Source organism: Eumetopias jubatus, unplaced genomic scaffold (assembly GCF_037043125.1).
Source record: "Eumetopias jubatus isolate StellerSeaLion01/CBP00866 unplaced genomic scaffold, mEumJub1_p1.0 scaffold_10, whole genome shotgun sequence".
Taxonomy (NCBI): Eukaryota; Metazoa; Chordata; class Mammalia; order Carnivora; family Otariidae; genus Eumetopias; species Eumetopias jubatus.
The window spans coordinates 23521724-23537404 of record NW_028274816.1 but is presented as its reverse complement, the minus strand read 5'-3'; the positions used below and the strand labels follow the sequence as shown (position 1 = coordinate 23537404).

The 15681-nt window shown below is 37.7% G+C and overlaps 1 protein-coding gene and 1 pseudogene across 6 annotated transcripts in view; both read right to left on the bottom strand.

The window, feature by feature from the left end:
- The window catches only part of NFAT5 (nuclear factor of activated T cells 5), a 120530-nt gene that overhangs the window by 74639 nt on the left and 30210 nt on the right, over window positions 1–15681 (bottom strand). The window lies entirely within an intron of this gene.
- LOC114199673 (V-type proton ATPase subunit G 1 pseudogene) lies at window positions 1092–1691 on the bottom strand (annotated as a pseudogene).

The window sequence follows — 15681 nt, the reverse complement described above, 5'->3', positions numbered from 1 at the left end:
CATCTAAGTCAATTAATAGTTTGCTGTCACATATTTACTTAATCGTATCACTTCTTCCTGTGTATACTTTATTGTTGTTTTCCTAAAACAATCTAGTGTTCTAAGGTATTTTAAATAATATGCAGCAGCATAAATTATATCAATTGGGAAATAAGAAAACTAAATTGAATTCCACGCTCATTTTAATATAACACATATTTTTTCTAGTAGGTATTACTTTTCACCTAAAAACTTTACAATTCTTTTCTTTTTTTTTTTTAAAGATTTTATTTTTTTGACAGAGAGAGACACAGTGAGAGAGGGAACACAAGCAGGGGGAGTGGAAGAGGGAGAAGCAGGCTTCCTATAGAGCAGGGAGCCCAATGTGGGGCTCGATCCCAGGACCCTGGGGTCATGACCTGAGCCGAAGGCAGATGCTTAACAACTGAGCCACCCAGGCACCCCTATATATATTTTTTATCTTGAAAAGACAGTTAATAAATAATGATTTGCTCATTCATTCATATACTTATTTATTAAGCACAGTATTTTTTTAATTAAGCACGGTACTGAAATGCTAATTATGTGTCAGGCATGATAAAACAGTAAATAGAGTTCCTAACTTCAGTGTTATTTCTAACTGCATAGACCTTGCATTACAAGGTAGTTCAGAAGTTTATTATTTATTTTTTGCATGACAAAGTCTTTACTTTCAAATGATTATCAGTATACCAAGTAAGAACATGTATACAAGTTCTTGAATTCTATCATCTAATAATTTTGATTAAGAGAAACTAAGAGCAGCCCAAACAATATATACTAGTATTCCCTGTTCCACCCTTAGCCGAAAGGACGACTTAAGGCCGGCTGCTGCTTCACACAAGTTACAGTACCTATTTACTACTTTTTCACAGAGAAAGCCCCTGACCTTCAAGAAAGCTTTAGGGGAAAAAAAAATTTAATCCCTTTCTTTCTTTAAACAGTTTTTTTTTTTTTTTTTTTTTACTACATCTAAGAAAGAAAAAGTACTGATACATATGTTGCTTGAGCTAAAAGGCATAGGAAAACAGACAACATATACACATTAAATTTCTAAGAAATATGAGGTAAAAGGAGAAAATCTTTGGATAAGCTCTACGTTTGTACAAAGAAGCTAGATTTGCTATTCTCCAAGAAGTGAAGGGACCTATTACATAATATACAGAAATAATTTAATGCCTTTTCACAAGGATGTAACTACTCAAGCTTTGCTGAAGCTTCGTATTCCATGAAGGCATCTAACATGCCAATCTGCATGCAGAGCTGTTCTTCCTCCCCTTTCCATTTATGCGGTAGTTTTCATGGATTTCTGGCCGGATGTCACAGACAAAGGCCAGCAGGTTATCCAGGACTTCAACCCTGTTCTGCTGGAAGTAGGCCTGGAGCATGGTCATCTTCTCCTGGGTCTCCTTCTTCACTTTGGTGCTGCAGCTGCCATGGGATCCCAGAGTCGCAGCTTCCTTGGCCTTGAACTCCTTCTCTCTTCGCAGGCAGTATTGTTCAATTTCAGCCTGAGCTTCTTTTGCCTGCTTCAGCCTCCGGTTCTTTTGCTTGCAGGCCTCTGACACCTTCTCGGCCTGCAGTAGCTGCTGGATGCCCTGCGACTGGCTGGCCATGGCGGCGGCAACTCTGAGCCAGAAGTTTATTTTTTAGAAGAAGAAAAACCTAATTTTGTCATCACTAATCCATTTTGTGTTCACTGGTGCAGACACTAAAGTGACCTGTGTCTCTGTTTTCAAACAGCTTGCAGTCCAGTGAACTAGACTGCAAGTATATAAATAACCAATGGAATCAGTACCAAGACATAGATGTTATGTGTGAAAAAAGAAAGGAGAGATTAAATACAAAGAGGGCTAGGCAAGAATGGTATGAATGGAATGAATGTAGTTTTATGAGATTAACCTAAAATTCACATAAAAAGCATAGAATTTTAGAGGTAGAAGCAGTGAAAGTACTCAGCATAACCCTCAGTTTTTACAGAGAAGAAATTATATTCCTATTAAGTTATGACTTGATTAGCATAGCCAAGATTGGTTAAAGCTAGATCCTGAACAGAAGAAAGAGAAATCCTTTCCCCAGCATTCCTGTCTATGCAATTAGAATGAAGGAATGAATATTATCAATGAATGAGCAAATCATCTATCATGATTGATTCTACCCAAACAATTATAAGACATTAATTCTTGTTTCTATCCCCAAAATCTCAGTGAGGAAAAACAAAACAAACAAAAATCTATCTTATTTTCATTGCTATCACTACCAAAATGTTCTATCACTTTAACTAAATGTCATTTTTCTGCAGTTTTCCCCATATTCCATCTTCTAGCTTCCACCCTATGATTACCTAAACTACCATTTTCTCTCTTTTTTTTTTTTAAGGAATTATTTATTTATTTATTTGACAGAGACACAGTCAGAGAGGGAACACAAGCAGGGGGAGTGGGAGAGGGAGAAAAAGGCTTCCCGTGGAGCAGGGAGCCCGATGTGGGGCTCAATCCCAGGACCCTGGGATCACGACCTGAGCCGAAAGCAGATGCTTAATGACTAAGCCACCCAGGCGCCCCTAAACTACCATTTTCTTAATGAACAGATAAAAATTACTTTTCATATTTTAGGGTTTTCATTTTCAGTGATTTAAAAAAGTTATTTCCTATCAAGTTTCTCCTTTTCTATTCATGTAACATGAATTTTTTTTCCTCCCTCAAGCCAATACTAAATAAATCAACAAGGCTCACTTTTTCCTCTCTACTCCACACAAGGATTATCAACAAACAGAATATGCAAACCTCATACTTTTAGAAGTAAGCTGATTGTTTAGAGATCAAAAATATTTGTCTATCATTAGTGGCAATAAACAAATGAGCAAGTTCATTACTTCTGCCTCTTTATTTAAGACAGTGGTAATCAATAAGGAATATCAGAATTGCATTTGGAAATATGTATTTTTTTTTTCCTGAATGAAGATGCACCGGGATTCCATCACAGACTTACTGAATAAGGGTTTACAGTAGGCAGGATCACAGAATGCACATTTCTATAGAGTTCCACAAAAAAAGAGCCATTACTTTTTTTTTTTAAAGATTTTATTTATTTATTTGACAGAGAGAGACACAGCGAGAGAAGGAACACAAGCAGGGGGAGTGGGAGAGGGAGAAGCAGGCTTCTCACAGAGCAGGGAGCCCGATGTGGGGCTCGATCCCAGGACCCTGGGACCATGACCTGAGCCGAAGGCAGATGCTTAACAACGGAGCCACCCAGGCACCCAAGAGCCTTTACTTTATTACTTTAAAGCATGAAATTTAGCCTCAAATTTAGCATGAGTTTTGCTATTTATTTTTTTTCTCTAAACAGTAGAAAAGAACAGTAACAAAGAGCTGAAACATCCTCTCAGATTAAATTTTAAACTGTGAAGAGAAAACAATTACATTTACATATCAAGAAAAGGAAAGGAGTGTTGTCTATCATTCCTGACTAAAATGACAATTGTTATTTCACATGGCAGTAGATAATTTTAGATATTTGATACTTATACTTGATACAGGCAGACCTGAACAATACATAAAATAATAAAGCAAATTAACACAGTTCTTATTATTTTGAACTTGAGAGATATTATCTAGAACTAGCTCTTATGAGTAAAACCCAAAGATTCTCAATGAATAACATTTCTTTTTAAAATATTTTATATATTTATTTGACAGCGAGACACAGCGAGAGAGGGAACACAAGCAGGGGGGGAGTGGGAGAGGGAGAAGCAGGCTTCCCGTATTGCAGGGAGCCCGATGCGGGGCTCGATCCCAGGACCCTGGGATCATGACCTGAGCCGAAGGCAGACGCTTAACGACTGAGCCACCCAGGCGCCCCTCAATGAGTAACATTCTGACAGCATATGGTAGTCTTCCAGATCATCTACCTCCTGGTTATTCTCTAAATACAAATAACATTTGTTATAACATGAAAGTTTAATACTTTGTTTCTTACAAAAAAAGAATAGCTTGATTTTGATATAGTAACTAGATGTCACTTTACTGATCCACAAAGCCACTCTTTTTATTAATTCTGATAATGATTTTTGGTTGTCATTTTACAACAGCAAATGAAAGGGTAGCTTATGCAATCTTTTATGCCATGATGTATGTGGTCCATAAATAGAAACAAGCAGAGAAAGAGCTCTAGAAAATGGAAAATTGTTCTAAAAATAAATTATATCTGATAACATTATAATTTAGAAATTACAAAGTACTTTTATATTTATAATAGTATTGATATATGTGAAAAGTGCCTTGACCATAAAGTATATATAAATAAAACATAATTATTACTATCTTATAGGTCAAAATTTCAGAATAGACTGTTTTTCAGTGTTTCAACTTTTTATTAAAACACAGTATATACATACAGTGAAGTATACATAACTTAAGTCTTGAGTTTGAAGAATTTTAAAAAGTGAACACACACATAATTACCACCCAGCTACTTAAGCATCCTTCATGCTTCTTCTAGAACTAACCAATCTTCTAACTTCTATTACCTAGAACTAACCAATCTTCTAACTTCTATTACCATAGATTATAGTTTTGCCTATTTTTGAACTTTATATAATAAAAGAATCATAAAGGATATATCCTTTTGTGCTTAGCTTCTTTCACTCAGCATTGTCTGTTCAGTTTATTGATATGCTTACAGCAGTTCATTCTTTTGCACTGCTATATATTATTCTGTCTTTTGAATATTCTACAATTAATCCATTCTGCTGTTAAATGATTGTTTATAGTTTCTACCTATTACAAAATTACTGCCATGAACATTCTCACATGCACATATATGTACTTCCTTTGGATATATACTTAGAGATAAAATTGCTGGGTCATAAGGTATGTGTACACTCAACTTTTAGTAGATACTGCTATAGTTTCCCCAAGAGGTTGTGTCAATATATTCTCATCATCAATACATGAAGTTCTGGCTACTCCACAAGCTCAGTCATAAAAAAATGTTTTTATAATTTTTTTATAAGCCATCTCATGGAGATGGAGTGATATCACACTCTGGCTTTAATCTGATAACTAATGTTTTTGAGCATCTTTACAAATGCTTATTGGACATATGGTTATCTTCTTTCTTGAAACAGCTGTTCAAGTCCACGTCTCTTACACATATTTTAATTGGGTTGCCCTTGTTTTGTTTTGTTTTGTTTTTTGAGAGAGTGAGAGAGAGAGCCCAAGCATGAGCGGAGGAGGGGGGTGTAGAGGGAGAGAGAGAAATTCAAGCAGACTCCTTGCTGAGTGCAGAGCCCAAGACGACCCAATCAAGAGTCAGACACCCAACCGACTGAGCCACCCAGGGGCCCCTGGGCTGTCCTTTAAAAAAAAAAAATTTAATTTATAGGAGTATGTTATATATTCTAGATACAGATCCTATGTCAAATATACATATTGTAAATAGCTTCTCCCATATGTGCCTTGCCTTTCCACCCTCTTAATGGTGTCTTTAATAAACAGAAATTCTTAATTTTAATGAAGTTCAGTCTACCAATTTTTTCACTTATGGTTAATGATTTTTATGTTCTATTCAAGAAACCTTTGCATATATCCCAAGAACATGAAGATATTCTACTATGTGTTCTTCTAGAAGTCTTTTTGCTTTGCCTTTCGTATTTATATCCAACCAGAATTGGTTTGGTTTTTTTTTTTTAAGATTTTATTTATTTATTTGAGAGAGAGAGAGAGAAACAGCATGAGAGGGGAGAAGGTCAGAGGGAGTAGCAGGCTCCCCGCTGTGCCGGGAGCCCGATGTGGGACTCGATCCCAGGACTCCGGGATCATGACCTGAGCCGAAGGCAGTCGCTTAACCAACTGAGCCACCCAGGTGCCCCAACCAGAATTGGTTTTACTGTATTATGAGGTTGAAGTCAAAGTTCATTGTTTTCCATATGGACATCCAATTGATTCAGCAAGAACGTTTGTTTTCACTCCAAAAATGAAAGTCTTAGAGACATTCTCTATTGGAAAGATGACTCGAGTAGACACAGTTTTCCCCATTCCTCCAAGTTCAGCCAAAAACCCTGGATGTTACATACATTTTTAAAGATTTTATTTATTTGACAAAGAGAGACACAGCGAGGGAGGGAACACAAGCAGGGGGAGTGGGAGAGGGAGAAGCAGGCTTCCTGCTGAGCAGGGAGCCCAATGTGGGGCTCGATTCCAGGATCCTGGGATCATGACCTGAGCCGAAGGCAGATGCTTAACAACTGAGCCACTCAGCCGCCCCTGTTACATACGTTTTTAAAGAACACACATAGAAGACTGAAAAATGGAGAAAAGAAGACAGACCAGCTATGGATGGTGGGACCCAGGAACAATATAGCAGTGGGTCCCTGGGTTTTCTTTTTGTCTCATGGGTGTTGGGAGAGGCCAATAACCTGGGTGCAAACAATGGGTACAATGACAATGGGTGCAAACAACAGAGACCACCAGTCATTTCTGGATCAGTTTTGACTTAGTGATTTTTCTCACTATGTATTATAATTTTCTGCTTCTTTCCATTACTAGTGATTTTCTATAAAATAAAACAAACTTTCAGGGGCACCTGGGTGGCTCAGTCGTTAAGTGTCTGCCTTCGGCTCAGGTCATGATCCCAGGGTCCTGGGATCGAGCCCTACATCAGGCTCCCTGCTCAGCGGGAAGCCTGCTTCTCCCTCTCCCACTCCCCCTGCTTGTGTTCCTGCTCTTGCTACCTCTCTGTCAAATAAAGAAATAAAATCTTTAAAAATAAATAAATAAATAAAACAAACTTTTAGAGTACCGTGGTGATTTCTGATTAGATGCCAGATGTTGAGAACTTTACCTTGCTGGTGTGCTGGATGTTTTGACATTCTTATAAATATTCTTGAGCTTTTGGGGGGATATGATTAAGTTACTTGGAAATAGTTTGAACCTTTCAGTTCTTGCTTTTTAAAGCTCTGTTAGACATGACCAGAACGTTTAGTCCAGGGTTCACTTTTCTTTACTACTGAAGCAAGGCCCTTCTTAACAATACCTAATGTCCCCTGAATTAAAAAGTTTTCTACTCTCATTAGTACAAATGGGCATTATATCCAGCCCTTTCTGAGTTCTGAGCACTGTTCTCTCTCTCTAATCCTTTCAGTTTTTTCCTCACTCTTGGGTAGTTTTCTCAAATGCCTGTAATGATCACTATTCAAATGATCACTATTCAAATGAATACTCAAAGGAGACCCTCTGCTGATCTTCAGAATCCTATGTGCATTTCCCTCCTTTCCAGTACTATGCCCTGAGAACTGTAGATACCTTGGCTTTCCCAGTCTCCTAGCTTTCCCTCAACTCAAGGAGACCTCTGGGCTCTACATGGATTGCCCCTTTCTACACCACCACAGCCTAGAAACTATCTTCAAGAAGTAAGCCAGGGCACTTGTAGGGCTCATCTCATTTGCCCTTCACCCCTCTTTCATTGTCACTGTCTTTCACTGTCTGATAGTAAATGTAAAGAGAACCAATGTTTCATATAGTTTATCTCTCTTTTTAGCTGCTTCAGGCAGGAGGGTAAATCTGGCCCCTATTACTCTATCTTGGCTAAAAGAAGTGATGCTATTGTAATTTTAACCCATATCAATGTTTTTTGCTCAGAGAAGAAGAACTAATATCACCATGTTCTACTTGACAACCTTCAATAAATTTGAAGATGTTTCAGCTTACTTAAGTAAATATTTTACAAAAAAGGTATGTGCCCTATGTAAAACTGAGTTAAGCCCTTTGAGGTTTAAAAAAAAATAAGTCTTAATCTTGTAAACATAAACTCTGCACATATAGACACACATAAATATACTCTTTGTACTCTAACAAATGAAGATGTAAAAGAAATTAGACACAGTAGTCTACGCCCTCAAAGAACTGAAAATCTAGTTAGAATAAGGCCATATATATTAAATGTTTAGAGAATAAGAATTGATTACACATTGGGGCGCCTGGGTGGCTCAGTCGGTTAAGCGACTGCCTTCGGCTCAGGTCATGATCCTGGAGTCCTGGGATGGAGTCCCACATCGGGCTCCCTGCTCAGGGGGGAGTCTGCTTCTCCCTCTGACCCTCTTCCCTCTCCTGCTCTCTATCTCTCATTCTCTCTCTCTCTCAAATAAATAAAATCTTTAAAAAAAAAAAGAATTGATTACACATTAATGGCAATGATTATAATTTAAAATCAGAGACAGAAGGCCAAAATCTTGAATAAAAGAGTCTTGGAACATTCTGAGTCAGATCTAGTAATATAACCAATACAAACCCATGATAACACCAGTCTATAGCAGTAATCAATTATCATAGACTCAGCGTCTAAAACCTAGTTTTGACTGTTCATAGCAACAGGAGTGAAAACTAGGCTATTAAAATGTATACTCATGTTGTGGTGCCTGGCTGACTCAGTTGGTGAACTTTTGATATTGGGGTTGTAAATCTGAACCTCATGTTGTGTGTAGAGATTACTTAAAAATAAAATCTTTTAAAAAATGTATACTTATGTGAAAGTATAGCTATAAAGTAAGACACCAGAGCACTAAATATTTGTTGAATGAATAGTAACGAGTGCCTATTTTATAACCCTTCAACCTTATCCCTCCTCATTCTCCTCTCTCCCTCTACACTCTCAAGATACAATGATCTTCAATTCTTCAACCAAACACTCCCTTTTTCTTTGCAAATGCTATTGCTTCTGCCTGAGACACTGACCTTCCCAAAGCCCCTTTCAACTGTTACTTCTTCCCAAAAAGCTTTTCCTGACCACTCCAGTCTTAGTTAAGTATCCCTTCTATGTAATTCCTTTACTAGAATATTTATCCTACACTGTTCCACAACTGCCAGTTAATCTACATGTATTTCATATTAGACTATTCACATAATGAGGACAGTGACTCTGTCAGTCCTTCTCACTCTCAGCAGTAGCACAGTGCATGGCACAAACAGGCATCATTTGATGAGCGCATGAATGAGCAAGAAAAGAGAAGCTGTGGGAATACATAAAATTAATTACAAACCATAAAAAGAATGAAAAGGCAGAAGGATAAGAGTAAGAAAAGAAGCCAGGCAAGAAGCTACAGTCAGAGAAGAGCCTGAAGAGTACAGTGTCAAAAAAAGAACAGTCTTGGGAGTGGACTGCCAAAAATGAAAATGCCTCATTCAGTTCAAGTAAGGAAAAACTCGGAAGAATGCATTTATTTGGTGTGGCAAAAGGTATTTCTTGATACTTCTGCCAAAGAAGTATCAAGGGAGTGATGGGGAGAGAAGCCAGAAGGCAAAAGAGCTGAAGACCAAATGGAAGTGAGGAAGTAAATGCAGTGTAAGCTGAAATATAGACTATTATTTCACAAAGTCCTTCCAAAGACAAGGAAAAAAATACTTAAGGAGACAGGACCAAATACAGGGTTTATTTTATAGTGTGGAAGAAGAAATTGTGTATGTTTGGTGGTGAAAGGGAAATAGCCAGGAATAAGGAAAGGCTTGAAGATCCAAGAGAGGACATATAGAAGAGATTTAATTAAGAAAAACGACATCAGGTTTGACAATTGTAAAATCATAACTGAATTTCCTAGAGAATGCTTACATGCTAACAATGGGTTAAGGAACAACTGGATGGTGAAGAAATTGAGATTAGTATAAAATGACTAAATAAAACTTTTTTCCAGGGCATTTTTATAGGATTATACTACCATAAGGAATTCATTTTCTTTTGTAAGTACAATTTTTTAAAATTTTATCATGTGCAGAGGTACCTCCATAGAAATCATAGTTTAAAAGTTTGACAACTACTGCCACAAGTAAAAAAAACATGGAAAAAAATAATGAAAAAGAAGAAATGGAAAATATTAAAATGAAGTAACTGTCATGGAATCAAGTCCAAGAGGTTGGGGGCACCTTAGAAAAAGACTGGACATTTCTTCCACTGACATGAGAGAAAAATAAAACAGAACATGAGAAGACACCCCAAAATTTTTGAGATGAAGAGGTAAAAATTTGAGGGACTTCAGTGGCATGGTTTCAAAATGCTGTAGAAGAGAATTCAATTATTTCTATTTGCCAGTGGCTGTCCTATAGAAGCAGATGCTTAAGAGACATGTAACAAATCCTTCTATACCTATTAATGTTTAAATGGCTAATTATATCATGTAGAAGAATTAAGATGTTAAAACTCAGGGGAAAAAAGTTCTAATACAAGAAGAGTATCAATATTATTAAATAAAATATATATGAATTTTCATTTGGCTTGATCAGAAAGTCAGAATCATTAGATACTATTAGTAGGCATTTTAAACATTATTGTAAACTTTTTTGCATGGGGGGGGGATTAGGGAGGAAGGAGAAAGCCACAAGTTTCCTTAGAAATGTCTACAATCACTATAAAAAGCAGTATGATCCCTGTGTTAAGATACCAATATTATTTACAATAAATAAGAGGTAGGTAGCATGCCATAATGAAAGAACAAAGGTAGTGAGAATTGGGCTTTCATTATATCTCTATTATTTTCTGTGTGTTTGTAGACAAGTTACTTGTCTCAATTACAATATGGCAGAAATATCTATCTACCTTTTGGACTTATGAGCACTAGCAATGATGCATACAATATACATAAGAAGCACTGTCCAGCACAGTACAGGCATACAATGTTATTATTATACTGATGACTAATTAAATCAAAAGTAATTTACTGTGAGTCAAGGATACAAAATTGAGTATGACAAAAAAGGTCCCTGTCTTTAAGGAGTTTTTCTGTAATGAGAAGCAGAAAAAAATCTGGAACAAGGATATAATTTTTAAAATACAAAGTAGAATGAATGCTATGAAGAAAACAAACAGGAATCTGTAAGGAAGAATAACGTAGGGACTACTTTAAGAGAAGATAGTCAGGAAGGCCTCTCTGAGCAGTTCCTGAGGATAAGAAAGAAGCAGCAATTCAAAAGAGCAGAAAGAGAAGCAAGACATCTAAGGCAACAGCATGTGCAAAAGTCTTTAGGCAGGAAAAGACACAGCATGTCTGAGTAACTGAAAGGTACACAATGTTGCTAGAATACAGTAATCAAGAGATTCCCCTGCTGGCCTGAGATAAGATTAGTGGGTAGGGTAGAGCACAGATCATGCAGGGCCTTAGCATTTTTGATAAGGTCAAGATAATGTTTATTGAATGGATGGATAGATAGATGCATGCATGAAACAGAATTCAAAGTTCATACAAAAAGACTCAGAAGAGGGGCGCCTGGGTGGTGCCGTCGGTTGAGTGTCTGACTCTTGGTTTTAGCTCAGGTCGTGATCTCAAGGTCCTGGGATTGAGCCCTGGGTCTGGCTCCGGCTCAGCATGGAGTCTGCTTAAAGACTCTCTCTCCCTCTGCCCCTCCCCGCCTCCGTGCACACACTGTCTCCCAAATAAATAAATAAATCTTAAAAAAAGACTCAAAAGAGAAGAATATCTAATGATATGGTCAGCATCTTTAAAAATTTTATGTATTTTAGAGAGAGAGAAAGTGCACAAGCTACCAGAGGGAGAGGGAGAAAGAGAATCTCAAGCAGGTTCCACACCTAGTGCAGACTGGGGGCTCGAGCTCAAAACCCTGAGATCATGACCTGAGCCCAAATCAAGAGTCAGACACCCAGCCAATGGAGCCACCCAGGCGCCCCGGCCTGCATTTTTAAAAAACAAAAGTAAAAACAATGAAGTTCAACTTATTCACGTAGTTCAGGTAAGGGAAACAAAGTAAAAAATATAGGAACAATTACTATTTTCCTAGTAAGGCTAAAAAAATACAGATTCTAAGATAAACAAGAGCTAAACACATATTAACAACACAGTACTGCAGCTGTTCCCCCAACCTGTGTCCTGGGATTGATACTCACAATGGGCTCCCTGCTCAGTGGGGAACCTGCTTCTCCCTTTCCTCCCTCTCTATCTCTCTCTCACCAATAAATAAAATCTTTTAAAAAAATAAAAGTTTCAGAGTTAGTTACAATGTTCCAATACATGAAGATTCTTAGTTTAACATTTTTATGTTTTTAAGATTTTATTTATTTGAGAGAGAGAGAGAGAATGGCTGGGGGCGGGGAAGGAAGGGAAGAGGAAGAAGGAGAAGCAGGCTCCTGCTCCCCACTGCACATGGAGCCTGGCTTAGGGCTCAGGACTCTGAGGTCATGACCTGAGCCTAAGGCAGATGCTTAACTGACTGAGCCACCCAGGAGACCCAAACATTTTTATGTTTTATTAAGGCACAAAAGTGATAAACGAAAAGGATATATAAAGGATATATCATCATTGGAAAATTGAAAGCATTTTTTTAAAGTATAAAAGAAAAAATAAAGTCACTTCAAATCCTAATTCTCAGAGATGACCATTCTAACGTTTTAATTTTTTTTCTAACATTTTAATTTATTTCCTACTAGTCTTACTGTTTTTAAATAAAACTGGGATCATTATTTTATGTCTTTTTTTTTAAATTTAACATCCATCATGGGCATTTTCTTCTAGCATTAACTATTCTTTTGAGTACATGATTTATAATAATAGCATAAATTTCATTAATGAACACTTATTAAACAAAAGATAAACAAGATTTCTCTACCTTTCCTTAACCTAGAAAAGGAAAGTAACATTAAATTGTACCCTAAAGGATTTTAATTACTTTAAAAATTTTTGAATAATTTTTATTTCATCTTAGCTTAAAAATCCTCCTAGTGAAAAAATGGGTCTTATGCCTCTGCCCTTCATTTAAAAAACTGGAAAGCTGAAGTTCAGAGTCCTACAACTGAAGTAAGCAGCAGAACAGGATTTTTTTTTTAAGATTTTATTTATTTGACAGAGAGAGAGAGCATGAGATGGGGGAGAGTCAGAGGGAGAAGCAGACTCCCCACTGAGCAGGGAGACCGATGGGGGGCTCGATCCAGGGACTCCAGGATCATGACCTGAGCCGAAGGCAGTCGCTTAACCAACTGAGCCGCCCAAGCGTCCACTGAGCAGGATTTTTGAATCTAGATCTGTTGTGGCTCCAAAGCCTACACTATTTAACCACTACACTATATATTACAGGATGGTTTGAGTGTGGTCTTATCCAACTACATACAGGTAGTCTTATTTAGTTACAGCATTCTCAAGATAAAATTAAAAGATGCAAGTCTGAAGGATTCACTTTGAAATTTAACAGCAAATTTAGAAATAAAATACAAATTTAAGTGCTTAGAACACTGCTCACCATAAAGAAAATACTACATAAGGATTAGCTATTATTACTCACAGGAAATATCCATAATAGTACAGAAAAAAAATGTATGTACTGTGTTCATTACAGTGATGTTTCTAACAGTTAAAATAATGGCCCATGATCAAAGGACTGGCTAATTTAAGTATATTTTGTTATTTAAACCTGGAATATTCTGCAGTAAAAGCAAAACAGATTTATATTTACTAATATCTGTAAGCAGATAAGAAAACAGAATGTACTGTATAATTCCATTTATGCAGAAATACATTAATAGATATGTATACATAGAGATGTCTGAAAGACTAATCACCAACATATTAATAGTGATTATATCTAGATTCAGCAAGCTTTCATGTGATTTGTCCTTATTCTGTACTTTTGCATATCTAAAAATTCAAGACGTGTATGTGTGTGTGTATTTTAATTCTAACAGATGAAACTTAAGGCAGCATTAGCAGGTTTTCCCTGTACAAAATGAAAAAGAAAAAGGCCAATGGGGTACAACTTCAAGGAAAACATGAGATTGTGTCTTGAAGAAAAATTCCTTTACCCTGTCCTCAGAGTTTTTCTATCATATTGACCCTAACCACTCATCTTCAATATTCCTGAACCATAGTTTCTAAGTTTTGATGGAAAAAATGAAAACACATAGACTAGTACCACTATGAATTCATGATCTTCCTCAAAGTAGCTCAGGGAAACGTTTTTTTTTCCCCCTTAGTATTCCTCCCCAGTTTTCGCCTCCATTCCTTACAATAATTCTCTTAAAGCCACCACCCTATTATCTATCATTCTTAGCAAATGACTGTTTATTTCTCCAGAGAGAAAATAGGCCACAGGACATGAATTTTTTTAATATTTATTTGAGAGAGAGAGCACAAATGAGGTGAGGGGCAGATGGAGAAGCAGACTCCCCGCTGAGCAGGGAGTCCAATGTGGAGCTCGATCCCTGGACTCCAGGATCATGACCTGAGCCAAAGGCAGATATTTAACCGACTGGACCACCCAGGTGCTCCCTTATCTGTAACTTCATTTTTTTTTTTTTTTTAAAGATTTTATTTATTTATTTGAGAGAGAATGAGAGAGAGAGGGAGCATGAGGGGAGGGAGGGTCAGAGGGGGAAGCAGACTCCCCGCTGAGCAGGGAGCCCGATGTGGGACTCGATCCCGGGACTCCAGGATCATGACCTGAGCCGAAGGCAGTCGCTTAACCAACTGAGCCACCCAGGCGCCCCGTTTATCTGTAACTTCTGACACTAAGACTACTTCTGCTTTCTGGAAACTCCTCTCTCCACTATCTCCTGTTTTCTTCCCTCATTTAATCCTCTTTAGTATACTCTTTCCATGCCCCTTAAATATTTTGTGTTTTGTACCCAGGGAAATGAACCCTCAGCATTCTTCTTTCTCATTCTTTCTCTAATTATTCATTTCAACTTCAACAATAACTGCAATGATACCCATAACGTGGTGACTATCAACGTTTGCCTCCAGTTTGAGATTTATAGATATAAATACCTAGTCAGTATCTCCATTTGGACACTTACATAGACTTTTCATTATAAATATATCTAAAACCAATCTCATGATTTACTTCCCCTCACCTACCCATCCACCAGAGTCTTTGCATCTCATTAAATGAGAACTCCATCCTTCTAGTTGTTCAGTTAAAAAATTCTGGTAACATCTTCCACTCATCTTTTTCTCTCACACTCAACATCCAATCCATAAGCAAATCCTGTTTGCTCTTTCTATTAAATACATCCAGGGGGCGCCTGGGTGGTCAGTCGGTTAAGCATCTGCCTTCGGCTCAGGTCATGATCTCAGGGTCCTGGGACAGAGCCCTGCATCGGGCTTCCTGCCCAGCAGGGAGTCTGCTTCTCTCTTTCTCTCCCTCTACCCCTTCTCACTGCTCATTCTCTCTCTCTCTCAAATAAATAAAATTAAAAAAAAAAAATACATCCAGAATTCTACCACTTCTTGCTACCTCTTCTACTACTATCCTAGTCTTAACTATCTCACTTAGACTAACTACCTCCGAACTCATTTATTATTTCTTTTACTCAGCTTATTATCTACACCACGGCCTGAATAATCTATTTAAAACCTAATTCAGGGGCACCTGGGTGGCTCAGTCAGTTGAACGGCCGCCTTTGGCTTGAATTGTGATCACAGGGTCCTGGGATCTGGCCCTGCATAGGGCTCCCTGCTTGGGGGGGAGGGGTCTGCTTCTCCCTCTCCCTCTGCCCCTCCCCCTGCCTGTGCTCTCTCTCTCTCTCTCTCAAATAAATAAGATCTCTTTTTTTTAAAGATTTTATTTATTTGAGAGAGAGAGAATGAGAGAGAGAGAAAGCACATGAGAGGGGAGGAGGCGGGACTCAATCCCGGGACTCCAGGATCATGACCTGAGCCGAAGGCAGTCG